Consider the following 16,161-nt stretch of genomic DNA (forward strand, 5'->3'; position numbering starts at 1 on the left):
ATGGCATTTGATATTAATCTTGTAATTTGGGACTTAATTGTGATATTCGGATGATATAGTATGTGGTTGTACCACTATGGAATGAACTAAGTTAAGGCATGGTGAATGGATGAAAAGGATGTTGAAATGTATTATATGTTTATTGTGCTGGGACAGGTTAAAAAATGCATTTAAACAGGTTATGGTAGGCCCATTTTTTAGCGAAGTTAATGCCGAATTTTTTTTAAAATTTTGGCATCAGCTAGGGTCGTTACAAATTTTGGTATCAGAGCTATGGTTCGAATATCATTAGGACGACGGGTAGAGGCTTACCTAGGGTTGTCTGGGAAGTCATTTGCATTGTTATTTCCTTATTTGCAAAAGTGTTTTGCTATGTGAAAAAGCATGCTTAACTGCTTACTTGCTTACATGCTTATGTGCTTATATGCTTATATTAATGTGTTCATTGCATAGTATTACATGCTAAATGTTTGTACAGTATCTTTTTGCGTTGGGTTGTTCACGGTTGGACCTTAGTGTTATCGTTATTGAATTGTTTTCTTTGTTTTATAAAACGATGTCACGGCGTGAGGAAACCAGGGAAGTTGGCCCTAGACCGACTAGGGGTGATGTTGACGAGAGCTCCAGCTCCAATCCGGAAGAGCTAAAGAATGAGGACACACTTCTTAGGGACTTGATTCCCCCGAGAGTTGTCCCCACAAGGAGGGATAATGTTGAAACACCCGTAGAAGTGGGTGAAGGTTCTGTGGCACTGGAGTTGAATCGTTTATTGCAAAATGCCGTGAGGGCAACGATTGCTACTCAGTCGCGGTCGGCACCACAACCTACAGTTCAACTTGAGAAGACGCCAGCTCAGAAGCGTCTCAAGATCATTAAGGGGTTTTCTCAGCTGATGCCGGTTATGTTTGAGGGCGGTGCGGATCCAATGGTAGCAGATGACTACCTGGATCAAGTTGAGAGTCAACTAATTTCAATGGATGTGACGGAGGATCATTTGAAGATCATCTTAGCTACTTATAAGTTTGCTAAGGATGCCAAACTATGGTGGAAGTCGGTTACGAGCCAGTACAAGGTGGAGGAGATGAGTTGGGATAAGTTCAAGGAATTGTTTTATGAAAAGTATTTTCCGATTTCTAAAAGATGGGAGCTAAAGGACCAGTTTCATAACCTTATCCAGGGCAATATGTCGGTGGCGGAATATGAGAACAAGTTTACTTCACTTTCTCGCTTTGCTCCAGAAATGGTGAGAGATGAAGTTGACAAGACTCGGAAGTTTGTTTTCGGTCTTAATGATCGAATGAGACCGTTGATCACAGCACAGTTCATTAAGGTTTATTCTAAAACAGTGGAAAGGGCTTTAATGCTGGAGGCTAACATTAAAGATAAGGATGCGAGAAGAGAGCAATGAAAACAAAAGAGGGGTGCAGGGCCATCTTCAAAAGGATCTTCTTGGAAAAAGAACAGGGGCGGTCCATCTCAGTTTCAGGGGCAGCAGTCTGCACGATCCGCTCCTACCACTCCTTTGCCAGCTGGGTCTGATAGGAGTGGAGTCGTTTGTTTTCAGTGCCAGCAGCCTGGACATTACAAATCCAGATGTCCTATGAACTCGACCACAGTTTCTGTGCCATCGAGAGCTTGTTATGGGTATGGCCAGCAGGGCCATCTGATCCGGGATTGTCTTACTCGAGGAGTAGGCATCGGTAGTGACACGGGGTCACAGCAGTGGCCGTCACAATTGGCTACAGTTCAGTCAGGTTTCAGACCACCGCCACCACCACAGCCTGCCGTGTCTTCTCAGGGTACTCCTTACTGTGTCAGCATAACAGTCTGGTGTTCAGATTAGTTATTTACAGGCACAGGCACCGCAGGGACATGTTTTTGCACTTGCACCGACTGATGCATCTCCTGGATCTTCAGTTCTTTGAGGTATATTTCCAGTGTTTGGTTGTTAGGCCCGTGTTTTGTTTGACTCTGGTGCATCTCATTCCTTTATATCATCATCATTTGCACTTGCATCGGGGTTAGAGGTCAGTTTCATGGATCGGGCATTATATGTTGATACGCCAGTTGGGGTTTCAGTATCTTTGAGCCGAGTTGTGCGGGGTTGTTCCATTGTGATAGCCGGACGGACTTTTGTGTTTGACCTTATCCTGCTGGAGATGACTACCTTTGATGTCATTCTCGGGATGGATTGGTTAGCTTCCTTTCATGCCACGATCGACTGTTTTAGAGGTAGGGTTACAGTTTGTACTCCCGAGGGAGACTGTTTCTTTTTCGTGGGAGATCAAAGTGATTCCCACATTTCATCATTTTATGAAGTTCGTGGATGGAGTCGTGGTGATTATTTATTGGCTAGTCTTCTAACCGAAGAAGATGATTTGTTCGTGATTTTTTGGATGTGTTTCCGTAGGATTTGACAGAGTTGCCTCCACACCGAGAAGTGGAGTTCTCTATTGAGTTAATGCCAGGTACCGCGCCGATTTCTATGGCACCATATCGTATGGCACCAGTTGAATTGGTAGAATTAAAAAGGCAGCTTGATGATTTGAGGATGAAAGATTTCATCCGACCGAGTGTGTCACCGTGGGGCGCACCGGTCTTGTTTGCTAAAAAAAAAAGATGGTTCTTTGAGGTTGTGCATTGATTACCAGAAGTTAAATCATGCCACCGTCAAGAACAAGTATCCTTTGCCAAGGATAGATGATTTATTTGATCAGTTGAGGGGAGCCAGTTGTTTCTCGAAGATTGACTTGAGGTCTGGCTATTATCAGTTGCGGGTTAGGGATGAGGATATCCCAAAAACAGCATTCCGTACACGGTATGGACACTATGAGTTCCTTGTTATGCCTTTTGACTTGACTAATGCGCCAGCGGCATTCATGGACTTGATGAACCGCGTCTTTCACGATTACTTGGACCAGTTTGTGGTAGTTTTCGTGGATAACATTCTTGTGTATTCACGATCTCAGGAGGAGCATGAGGTCCATATAAGTATTGTTTTACAGATTTTGCGGAAGCATCGATTGTATGCCAAATATGAGAAATGTGAGGCTTGGCTACAGGAGGTGAAGTTTTTGGGACATGTTGTTTCAGAAGGTAAAGTGTCAGTGGATCCATCAAAGGTTGAAGCAGTTTTGAATTGGGAGCAACCCAAGAATGTTTTTGAGATTCTGAGTTTCCTTGGCCTAGCGGGTTATTATTGAAGATTTGTGAAGGATTTCTCCTGTTTGGCAGCTCCTATGACCCGTTTGACCCGGAAAGGGATCACGTTTATGTGGAATGAAGCCTGTGAGTTATCTTTTCAGGAGTTGAAGACAAGATTGACTACAGCTCCAGTGTTGGTGATACCCGAGCATGGCTTAGGTTATGTGATTTATTGTGATGCTTCACGTGATGGTTTGGGATGTGTGTTGATGCAGGATGGTAAAGTAGTAGTTTATGGGTCTCGACAGTTGAAGACTCACGAGCTTAACTACCCTACTCATGATTTGGAGTTAACGGCAGTGGTATTTGCCTTGAAGTGTTGGAAACATTACTTGTATGATGAGAGATTCGAGGTGTACTCGGATCATAAAAGTCTCAAGTTCCTTTTCTCCCAAAAGGACTTGAACAATAGACAGAGAAGATGGGTTGAATTCTTGGAAGATTACAATTTTGACTTGCAGTATCATCCGGGCAAGGCAAATGTGGTAGCAGATGCCTTAAGCCGGAAATCTCGTGGGACTCTGGCCTGTTTAGCTATTCGAAAGTGGAAGATGCTTAAGGATTTGGTAGAGATGGGATTGTATTGTTTTGATGACGATGTTGACAGCGAGCCGGCATTCTTGTTTAGTCTTGTGGCTCAGCCTACTCTTGTTGTACGAGTGATTGAGTCACAAAGACAGGACCCGGATTTAGATGCCATTCACGCTTTGATTTCTAGTGGTGAGACAGTGAAAGATTGGGCCTTACATGCAAATGGGGGTCTACGGTTCAAAGGTTTGTTGGTAGTTTCCACAGGTTATCGTGAGGACGTTTTACGGAAGTTTCACACTTCCCGCTTTGCAGTTCATCCAGGTGGTACCAAGATGTATCACAATTTGAGACGTCAGTATTGGTGGAACGGGATGAAGAAAGATGTTGCACAGTTTGTGGCTAGATGCCTTACCTGTCAGCAGGTGAAGGCCGAGCATCAGAGACCAGCCGGTTTATTGCAACCATTGCCTGTAGCGCAGTGGAAATGGGAACATATCGCTATGAATTTTGTGACAGGTCTTCCAAGGTCACGGAGGGGCAATGAGGCCGTATGGGTCATCATTGACAGATTGACCAAGACGGTTCACTTTTTGCCTATTAAGGCAACAGATGATGCAGAAAAGCTTGGTGTTCTTTATGTGAAGGAGATTGTAAGGTTGCATGGAGTTCCAGTAACCATTGTTTCAGATAGGGATGCCAAGTTCACTGCGAAGTTCTGGGAAGGACTTCAAGCAGCGTTTGGCTCAGCGTTGCATCTGACTACGGCATTCCATCCACAGACTGACGGTTAGTCGGAGCGTACTATCCAGATTTTGGAGGATATGCTTCGGGCATGTGTGCTTGATTTGGGTGGTAGTTGGGAGGATCACCTTCCACTTATTGAGTTTGCCTACAACAACAGTTATCAGGCGAGCATTCAGATGGCTCCATTTGAGGCGTTGTATGGTAAACCTTGTAAGTCTCCTGTTTGTTGGACTGAGGTAGGTGAGACAGCCGCCTTAGGACCCGACATTGTACTTGAGACTACTGAGAAAATTAAGCTGATAAGACAGAGGTTGCTTACAGCTCAGAGTCGACAGAAGAGCTATGCGGATAAACGGAGATGACCGCTATCCTTTGAGGTGGGAGACCATGTTTTTCTGCGAGTTTCTCCACGTAAAGGATTGATGAGATTTAGGAAAAGTGGCAAGTTGTCGCCACGATTCATTGGACCGTTTGAGATTTTGGACCGTGTAGGAGAGGTTGCCTACAGACTTGCTTTGCCGCTACAGTTGGACAGGGTCCACAATGTTTTCCATGAATCGATGTTACGGAAGTATGAGCCAGATCCATCTCACATTTTGAGTTGGGTTGATGTAGACATTGATGAGGATGTTTCCTACGAGGAAGGACCAGTTCAGATTCTTGACACACAACAGAAGGTGTTGAGGACCAAGACGATACCAATGGTGAAAGTCCTTTGGAGACACCACGGAGTTGAGGAGGCTACTTGGGAGCTCGAACAGGAGGTTTGCTCCAAGTATCCAGAGTTGTTTTCTCCCACAGGTATGGCTTGATTTTGGGGATGAAATCTTTTTTAAAGTTGGGGAGAATGTAATGTTTTTGACTTTATTTATTTATATATATATATATATATATATATATATATATATGTTAAAGTTAAATAAAATTTTATTTACCTGTGGGGCCCACATGAATTATAAGTCAATATAATGACTTAAGAGTCATTACAGACTCATTGTTCTCTTCCTCTCTGCGTATCACTCTCTCTCTCGTCCAGTAGCTCCCTTTTCTTTTCTTTTTTGTTCTTCAAAGCTTCAAGGCTTGATTTCTCCCTCATTTCTTGGCGGATTAAGGTGCCGTTTGAGGCAAAACGAAACCCACTACGAGCTCTACGCATCCATACGAACAATTCCAAATTTGGTGCCCTCCTTGGAGTTCGACATTCAAGACCCATTTTAAGGGTTTTGTGCAAATTTGAGGTAGGGGTTCTTAATTCCTGTTTTTCTTGCTCCTATGTGAATTACTCCTCCTAAATTGTTGTAAAGCATGCTTGATTATGAATTAATTGTCTTGTGGATGATGTAGATGTTATATGAGAAGTTGTGATTAAATAGGCTATGTGAATTGTAGGTGAACGTGTTTGTTTGGTTAATTTCTTGTCTAATAGTTGATATAACATGCTTATATTGTTGTAAAATTTGTTAGAAATTATATGTGATGGCATGTGTAATTTTTCCTTAATATTTGTAGAGTATGTTCAAATGTGAAATATAAAATCCCTTAATTCTATGGCATTGTGAAAGCAAGACATACATGCATACCATGGGTCATGATTGGGAAGATTGTTTTGAAATGAAAAAAGGGGATTTTGGGAAAGTGTTTGATGAAAAGTGTTTTATGAAAACCCGGTCACCGTGGGGGTACTAAAGGGCCGGAGTGTTAATATAGCCTAGAGGGAACTAGGGAGTCGCCCTAGCGTGGTTGAACTAGCTGGCCCCATAATGATGCCGCGGGGGTACCAAGGGTCAGGGACACTAGCCAATCCTTCTCTCGTGTCGCTGCGGGGTCACCAAAGGGCGGGTTATATTAACAGTTTGAAAGTGATGATTTTTGAGATGTGAAAATGGGGAGCGACATCGACATGCATTGCATTCCCATTACATTATATTGTTTATATTTGAGTTGATTGTTAAGTGATATGATCCCGGCATAGTATGACCCCCATTCCCATTGCTCTATTCTTTGGTTGAATTCACTGGGACACAAGAGGCGTGTCTTAAGTGCTACCTATTGAGCTTTATGCTCACCCTATTATTTAATAAAAAAAATTCAGGAAACGGGAAAGAAGTGGCGGATGACTTTCCACTACAGGCCTAATTTGGATTAGAAGACTTCTTTTTGCTATTTTTGTATTAAGTCCCATATTTTTGTAAAATTTTAGTTTGTTATATTTGGTATAGAGGTTTGTGAACTCTTGTTATTATAATTATACCTATGGGCTGTAACTTTTGTATAAACTGTCTAAATGTTGTAAAATATGGACATTTGATATTAATCTTGTATTTTAGGACTATAATTGTGATATTCGGATAATATAGTATGTGGTTGTACCACTATGGAATGAACTAAGTTAAGGCATGGTGAATGAATGAAAGGGATGTTGGAATGTATTATATGTTTATTGTGCTGGGACAGGTTAAAAAATGCATTTAAACAGGTTGTGGTAGGCCCATTTTTTTAGCGAAGGTCATGCCGAATTTTTTTTAAAATTTTGGCATCAGCTAGGGTCGTTACAACAGGTTCTGACTTGTATATGATACAAGAAAAAACATGCACCAGGACATTTTACCAATGCCATATCCAAATAAAGCTCAAATATCAAGCACCTTTTCCAAGTATTAACCCACACTAGCATTATCTTGCAATCAAATAGTGAAAAAGAACATCATATGTCGAATTTATTATGTCAAAATTATTATGATTTAGATCTCACCTTTATCTTCACAGTCTGTCCCTCCTAAGTAACCTTTCATTCGAAGTACAAACAAAATCAATGCAAGGACTACACTTGAAGCAGCCACGATACCAATGATAGCTCCAACAGAAAGTCTCGTACCAGTATCATGGTCAAAGTCTACAGGAAAGAGAATAAAACTCTTGTGACTAGGTCGTAGAAAGAAAAGAGTCATGCCCAGAATGAAAGATACACTTACTTGGTGTCACTGAAATTGCAGATATAAGAGGTCCATATACACCTCTCTCGGGAATTGCAGTAGTCCCTTTCCCAGACCAGTATAAGTGGATCTCCAGAGTGCTGCCATTAACAAGGACATTAAATTCCTTAGTGATGCCTATGCCAGCAACTTTAACTTCATCCATAATGTTAAAATCCTTCAAAAATACATTCCCCTGCAAAAGAAGTCAAAGTAACAAAAACCTGAGCCAAAACGTTTTATCAGAGACGGAAAATCAGCAACAAAGAAAAGAGATAGCCCTGAAAGCAACTGATGTTCATATGAATTCGCCAAAACATAGAAGAAGTCAAGAACTGCATTAATATGTTCATACAAGTAAGTTGGCCTCTTACTCACTTGGATTGATACATCAAAAATCCGCTTCCCAAGGCTACTATATGTCTGGTCATTAGAATACATTATTTCAGCAAAGTGGAGACGAACTTTATAACTGCCTTTACGCAAACAAAGGCCATAGTATTTAAGTGACATAGGGGCAAGGCGTGCTGTGATGTATATCTCGTCAGTCAAGTTCAAAGAGAAAGAGTTGTTTGCTCTATAACTAGCACCGTTATTGCCCATAAAAGCCCCATTACTGCTATAAGCCCATTTTTTCTGAAGGAACATGAAAGTATGATGGACCCTCTATGGCTAAGTCTACTTCATAATCATTCTCATCAAATGTTGTCTCACTTCCTCCACAATTGATAAACAAGGAATGGTGTGCATATGTTGTAATGGAAATTGTAACGACTCGAACCCGTAGGTCCGAACCGTTAGCCGAGTCCTTAACCGGACCCGAGGTCAACTAGGGATAACACTATTCTTTCTTACGTCAATACATATTATATGTGTCATTCCAGGTTTATAAAGAATAAGTAATAATAAATAAATAAATAAATAATAAAAATAAGCTTATAGCTACAAATGATGTCAAAATGGTCTACTAACCCATTGAACCCTGTGGAGGAGCATCGTCCGCCACCTGCCTTCCGTGTCCTGAAAAATGTTAATGCAATGGGGTGAGCAAATTGCTCAGTAGGTAGCGCCTAAGACCCACCTCTTGCAGCCCCGTGAATCCAAACAATGAATAGAAATAAAGAATAGGGATCATACTAGCCCGGGAAAGAATACAACATCAAATCCAATTTCAAAATAACAATGTCGTGCCATGATATGTGATGCCATGAATGTCGCTCCCCATACTTAAAATCACTTCCATTCTTCACTTTTCAAACCGTTAATGTAACCCCCTTCGGTAACCCCTCAGCAACGAGAGAAGGATTGGCTACTGTCCCTGACCCTTGGTACCCCCGCGGCGTCATTTGGGGTCCAGATAGCTCAACCACGCTAGGGCGATCTCCCTAATTCCCTCTAGGTTACATTAACGCCACGAACCCTCGGTACCCCCTTGGCATCCGGGTTTTCACAAAAAAAAATTCAAATCTTTTTCCCAACACCCCTTTTTCATTTCAAAACATTTTTTTGTACCCTTTTTCATGCCCATGCTATGAATGCATATCACATATCTCTTTAATACTATGGAAATGGAGAGAATTATTATCACACAATTAACATACTTCCACATAAAATTTTCAATAAATTATTAAGCATCATAGACATGGAAAAATTAACACATTAAGCATACTTTACAATAATTCTTAGAAAATTTCCATAAACTTCCATATATCATTTTTAGCAATTTTGTCAACACAATAACATATAGAAATCAATAATGAAGCATGACAAGTAATTCTAAGGAAATTTCCTTAAGCTTCCATATATCATTTCTAGCCAATTCAACAACATAATAAGCATGAAAAATTAACATTTAAACATGTTTTCTATACAAATCTAACAATACACCCAATAACATGCTTCACATACCCAAGTAAATCAATTAAAAAAATAATCAACTCAAATTAAACATACTTAACGTGGATTATAGTAGAAAATTCACAAAGGTGCAAGAAAAATGGGAATTAGAGACCCCTACCTCTTAGGATGCAAAAACCCTCAAAATGGGTCTCAATTTTCGGACTTCCTAGAGTGGCCAAAAGCTGAAATTGTTGGTATGGATTTGAAGATCTCGCCGTACTCTTCGAATTGCCGCAAACGGCTTCCAAAAATTCCAAGTAATGAAGGAGAAATCAAATTTTGAAGCTTGAAACCCAAAAGGAAGAAAAAAAAAAAAAAAAAAAAATCTAGAATGGAAGAGAGAGAGAGCATACTGTCGTAGAGAAAAGGAGAAAAATGAAGTCTGTGAATGGCCTTTTGGCCTTAAGCAATGATATGGTATAGTGGTGGGTCCCATGTGCATAATAAAAATCTCATTACACCTTTACATAATTAAACTAACACAACACATCCATATATAAACTGGGAGAGAGAAAATTCGTGGCTCACTGATGAAGAAATGGAAGTCTGCCAAGAATAAGTCATTTGTAATGACTTAATAAGAAAGTGGGTTCCATGATCTTTTAATATATCTTTTAACATTAACATTATTATATATATTTATATATGTACACCAACCAAATTACAACCACATAAATAAATAATTGACCACAATTTAAAAATACATGAAATACAATGGACCCGTGACATAACCTCCGCGCACAACAATCCCGGTAACGGGTCCCACCTGGGACCTCCCGGTCCGTAAAATTGAAAAATGCAAAAATGGTCACCTTTGCATTTCAAAGAGTTCTGGACTCAATGAAATGCTCCAAACAACTCTCGGACATAACCGGCACACTCCGCAGTGTCCGATACGAAAAATGTGAAAAGACGAAAATACTCTTACTGCGACAAAATTTCCGAAAGAATGAAAAATGGCGAAAATTTGGAAACATCACAGAAATCATGACATAATATCTATAGGTAGATATGAGTGTATTATCACCTGATCATGGTAGTGCAGATTTTTAACTTACACTGGGGATTTTTGGAGCAAGGAAGGTCCTTCTTCAAGCACCAAGCAATTCTGCAAGACAATTTTAGGTTAGCTAACCCAAATTACTTATGAAGGTACTTATACAAACTCTAAATGCCAATCATTGAAAGCAAAGAACTTATGAGTTGCCCTCCACAGATGAGTAGCTGGAAGCTAAATTCCTATTGACCAATATGAAAGGGCGATTTGAAAATGATATGAAAGAATCGAGTTGATATAGAACTAGTAATGAAAAGAATCTCACACTCTTGATGACCGGCAAGCAAATGGAGAAGGCTCTGTAAAGTTGTTGTAGGATACATTACTGCAATAGAATTGGCATGACATGCGTGAAATTTCAATTGAATATAATTAATTATTATCGTCTTAGAGATCAAGCTCGACCTCACCAAATTTCACAGAAAAAGCAAGCTATTGTATGTGTAACAATCTTAATCGCCAAATAAATATTGACGATCTACTAACATGTTATATTTGTTGTCGAGTATCCAGTCGGGTATTCTTCCACCTAGTGGGTTGTTATTCAAAAACCTACATCCAAACACATAATTGTGTCTCACTCATGAGTAAAAGAAAAATCAACAAGGAACAATAATTCATACAGCTTTAGAGTATTAAAAGTTTGGACATGCGACTTAATTCTAAAATCAATTACTTACATGTACTCAAGATTCAAACTCTGAAATGTCCCTGGAATTTGACCTGTCAACCTGTTGAAGCTCAGATCTCTGCAAGTAAAAAGTTCATGTGACCTAAATGAGATACAGTAGTCCATAAAAAAATGACTAAAATGTGATCTAATCCAAATGCAATAGAGAAACTCTAATTTGTTTTCAAGCACAACTGTTCAAACATAAATCTTTAGTCTATAAATTACTAAATGTGAGTAATGCCCACAAAATATGGTAAATAGTCAAATTAGCTTTATTCATAAATCCAAGCGGCATTGGTTTCAAATTGAACATAGACCACAAGAAAATTAATTCAATGTCATGGATGTCCAAAAAATGCCCATACCATCATCAGTCTAAAAAATTAATGTTAAGACAAAGATTTCCTTCTAGCCAAATGATAAATTCCTTGGTGCTTTATTCAGTACATATTTTAACCATGTGAAAAGAAAAACAATGGACAAGTTAAAATAACAATTGATAGCCCAATGTATCAACCACTAAAGATAAAGAAATGGTGTAGGTGAATGATAAGAAAAAATCAACACAGTATGAAAAGAAATAAAAACTCTGATCGATGATTTAAGTCATGGTTGTGGTATCGCGGTTGCAGGTTTTAACCGGGATTATAAAACAGTATAGGCTGTCACAGTTGAGAAATTTTATCAAAACAAAATTGATACGCAACTTTTATCAAGCTTTACTAACACGAGTTCAAAGGATTTTCTTGTATTTATGTGCAACTTTTCTTGTTTTCTAATCCGCTTTTAATTAATTTTTATCAAAAACGATTTATGTAGACTAAATTATGTGTACTATCAATTATTTACTTATTTCTGAATTTTTAAAATTTTCAAATTCTTTTGTCAATTTTAAGGATTATTTGGTTTTTTAATTTTCATTTTGTTATTAACTTTTAAATGAAAAACATATTATTGCAGACTAATATTTATATATATATATAAATTATTTATGTATAATACACATGTATTTGTAGCTTAATAATATATTTTTATAATTATTAAAACAAAATTTCAAATAAATACATTGAAATATTATAAAAGTAAAAAAGAAACACATGAAATTTAGAAAGAAAAAAATACTTAAAATCAAACATTAAATCATGTAACATACTATAGGATACCAAAAAAGAAAAAGAAAATCATTCACATGTTTTGTGAATGTCTTGTGTTTTCTAATTTTCTTTTGGATCTGTAAATTTCATATTGGAAGTTGTTTAGAGGTTAAAAGACTTTGCAAAGAGATACAAGAAAATTTGGGGGAAAAGAGCAAGTTTTTATATAGATGGGTGGCCAAAATAGAACTTTCATGGCTTGTTGCAGCAGATGCAATTGTCTTACAGGCAATATCAGGTGACTCTGACACTGTTACAGCAAGCCACAACTCTGATTCAGCTCCATGATATCTCAATCCTTAGTACATATATTTAAGTATTAAATTGTCCAAAGATGAAAATCAGAACAACTAAAACTGACAAAAAAGGAAAAAGCAGTTATAAAAACAAGATATGAACTCATTTTATGGACTTTTCCATTGTTATTACTTATCCATAATCACAATGATCACAGTATAAAGGAACAAGTGAATTGAGCCTCGGTTGGGGGTGGAACAAAAACCATGCTTCTTATAAAAATTAACTTACAAAGTTTTAAGTCCAGTAATTTCACCAATGTATTCAGGGAGTGAATCAGTAATTAAGCAATTTCTCAGTGTCCTATGCCACAAAAACATAAAAAAAACTTGGTCAGCAGATGGAACCATAAAAATGGGAAACATCTCGTAAGTTCTCCATGGAATAATATCCGTACTCAACTCACAGTTCTACCAAATTTGTCAAATCCCACAGATCAGGGAAACTTGTGATTGGTCCATTCAAATCAGTTATTCACCTGAAAATCAACTGCAACAGATGAAAATGCTTCGTTTTGTCTGTTCACATATCTATAAACACGCATAAAATGTATGAAATTCTCTTTTTAATTGCAAGAAATGACTGAAGTGAATGAAATAGCTATTAGATTGTCATCTTTGCACTCACAACTGAGTTAAGTTTTTCAATTGGGATATGGTAGCTGGAAAGGGTCCCTCCATGGATGTGCCTTGCAGATCCCTGCAACAGATTAGATCGAACATTTATTCAAGATGTCATTAGTTACAATAATACTTAAGAAGAAATTCTGTTAAAATTTTCCAGGTTTGGAAAGAAATTGGCTGATCATGTAAAGAAATATCATACTCACAGTCTCTCAATTATCGTCCAGTTCCCAATCAAATCTGGTATCTTCCCGGACAGTTTACTCCCATCTATCCTACTGCAAGGAGTAAAAGGTAATAAAATTTCTGAAAACTCAAGATGATAAATGTTCAAACAATTAACACATACAAATCCGTTAAGTTCTTTAGATTGCTGAATGTTTCTGGCAGTGTTCCCGTAAAATTGTTAGCAGAAAGAATGCTGCAGAAAAATGTTCGTTATTAACTTGAAACAACATAAGAAAAATAAGACCAATAGTGGCAAGAACGTCTATTACTCCAAAAGAATAGGGTCTTACAGTCTACTCAAGTGGCTCAAACTTCCGAGGTTCCAAGGAAGAGGTCCCCCAAGTTGATTATTTTCCAAGACCCTGGATAACACCATTCGAATTAATCCAGAATAAAGATCCATCTATTGCTCCAACAGACATACAACTATAGTCCCTTACTTACAGCTGCTTAAGGGTAGCAATGTCACCAATCTCCTTAGGAATTGAACCGCTGATTCGGTTTCCCAAAAGGGACCTGTAGTGTACCATTGATTTAAGTCTATCCAACCAGTCTAATTAAATATCCAACAGAGGATAGTTCTCACAGACTTACAAGCATATAATAAGACACTTACAGAATGGTCAGCGGGAGTTGAGCAAAAGATGTAGGAATTGATCCATTAATGTAGTTGCGAGTGAGATCACTGTGTTGATCAAATGAAGCCACGCTTAGTTTCTATCAATTTCAGAAGGTCACCGGATAATATAAAGTGCCAATCTTCCATTTGAGTTATACCATATGTCGGAGGGATTATACTCGTTGAACATATGGCACAAAGTTATTTAGGATTGCATTCTATTATAAAACTTACAGAGAGATTCCTCCACTGCATGTGTGGTATTTGAGCTCAAATCATAATCAAATAAATTTGTAAACGGGCTTAAGTTTATAAAAGTAGGCATGCTTGAGAGAGTCATCAAAATTGGAACAACCAGTTGCGCATTAAATAGAACTTGATCATACAACAACATAATAAGCACCAAAAAAGGTTCCAAGATATCCTTAATTTCAAAGTTTCAAACTACAAAGGAAAATAAACTTGCTTGCCTGTAACTAACGAGAATATAATAGACTTCTCTCAGGTAATATTGAAGAACAGATACCTACTTAAAATTCCTAGGGATATCTGGAAACCAAAAAAAAAAAAAAAGTTCTTATATTCTTCAAAGTGTAGAAAATCTATTTAAGTAATTCATGAATAAACCTAATACACCAGCAGGCTAATTTGTCAGTATGCTGATGGATTTCTGAATGTAACTGAAATGCGTCATATACATTTCTTGCAGGTGACTAAGATTTGCAAATTCAGCTGGTAGTTCTCCTGTTAAATTTAGGCCCTTCAGCAGGCGGCAATTCAAAACAAGGAAAACTGAAATCAAAGAAAGGAACATAGAATCAATAAGCACTGGGTTATACCTAGGGATCGTTCTAGTCCCTAAGAAAAAATTAATAAGGTCAGGCCCGTCAGGTTTAACCATTACATTTATTCTTAAAAGTGGAACATTGATATGAAACTTATGGTATAAACATGATTCAGTGCTGTACCATGACCTGCTGTAGTTGCAGATTGACTGTTTTGCAAGTAAATGCAAACAGAAAAGTGACAGAAATATTAGAGTTATGCAGCCAGTATCCCCAACTAACTACTACACAAAAGGACTAGACCGAGTAATCAAATTCAATTAAATGGGATAAGTTGAATGAACTTAAAAATTCAGTGCCAACCAAGGGCGCATGGCTAAGACAGAATGCGTTTCATTCTGCATATTTATATCTTTTGCAATCATCATTTCCATGCATGGCGAGTACTAGTAGTAGTCTATACAAGATAAAGTACTGCCTTCTTAATCCTTATTTGCATATATGTATATATTACAGGGGAAAGTAAAGGACAGAAAAAACAAGGCCGTAGATGTTTGTAACGTGGCAGACGGTGTTGTTGCAATTGCAAGTCACATTGCTAAGAACATCACTGGGGACGGTCACATTCAAAACATTACCCCCGCTGCAAAAGGTTTGGTTAATGTTCCAGTGATTTATCTGCAGTTTCCTCCATATGGTTTCAAGAGCTTGAACTGTTGCACACAAGGAATTGTGAAAAATGGTTAGCATCAACATTAGCAAAAAAAAAAAAAAATGAAAAACAATTGCAAAGAGAAAAGAAAATATTGGCCAGTTTCACTTTCTTAAGAATATTAATTCTATCTTGGAGAAATGTTAACTGATTATGTTTTCATTGTACCAAGTCTAAACAAATACTATGTTGTTATGGTACCCATAAAGTAGAGAAAAGATAAATAGTGACCAATCCTAAAACTTAAATCCAGAAAAGTGACCATTTTAATTTATTCTCTAAAATACTCTTCACATCTTCCTTCCTCCTTCACAAACCCCTCTCTCTAACCACCACTACCACTTACTCCACCAACACCACCACCACCTCACTATTCTATGTTTAGAGTTTTAACAATGGCTCTAACACTAGTGGAATGTCATAGGATATATAGAACAAACACTAATCTACTGTTGTAAGACATTTCTCTGAAACCATTGAATATTATCTCCAACATTTATACAATCATCTTAACATATGTATACATATAGGAGGAATGTATACGATTTAGCAGCCCCTTGTTTATGAACTTAGTAACCCAAAAGGCTCTGTGAATCCACATAGGCACACATCTGTCCACCTGGAGCACGGCACAGGCATTTTGGCCGCACAGAAAATTGCTAA

The sequence above is a fragment of the Cornus florida genome, unplaced genomic scaffold (genome assembly GCF_030987335.1).
Source record: "Cornus florida cultivar Cherokee Brave unplaced genomic scaffold, ASM3098733v1 CherokeeBrave_3.0.0_Hap2_Chr05, whole genome shotgun sequence".
NCBI lineage: Eukaryota > Viridiplantae > Streptophyta > Magnoliopsida > Cornales > Cornaceae > Cornus > Cornus florida.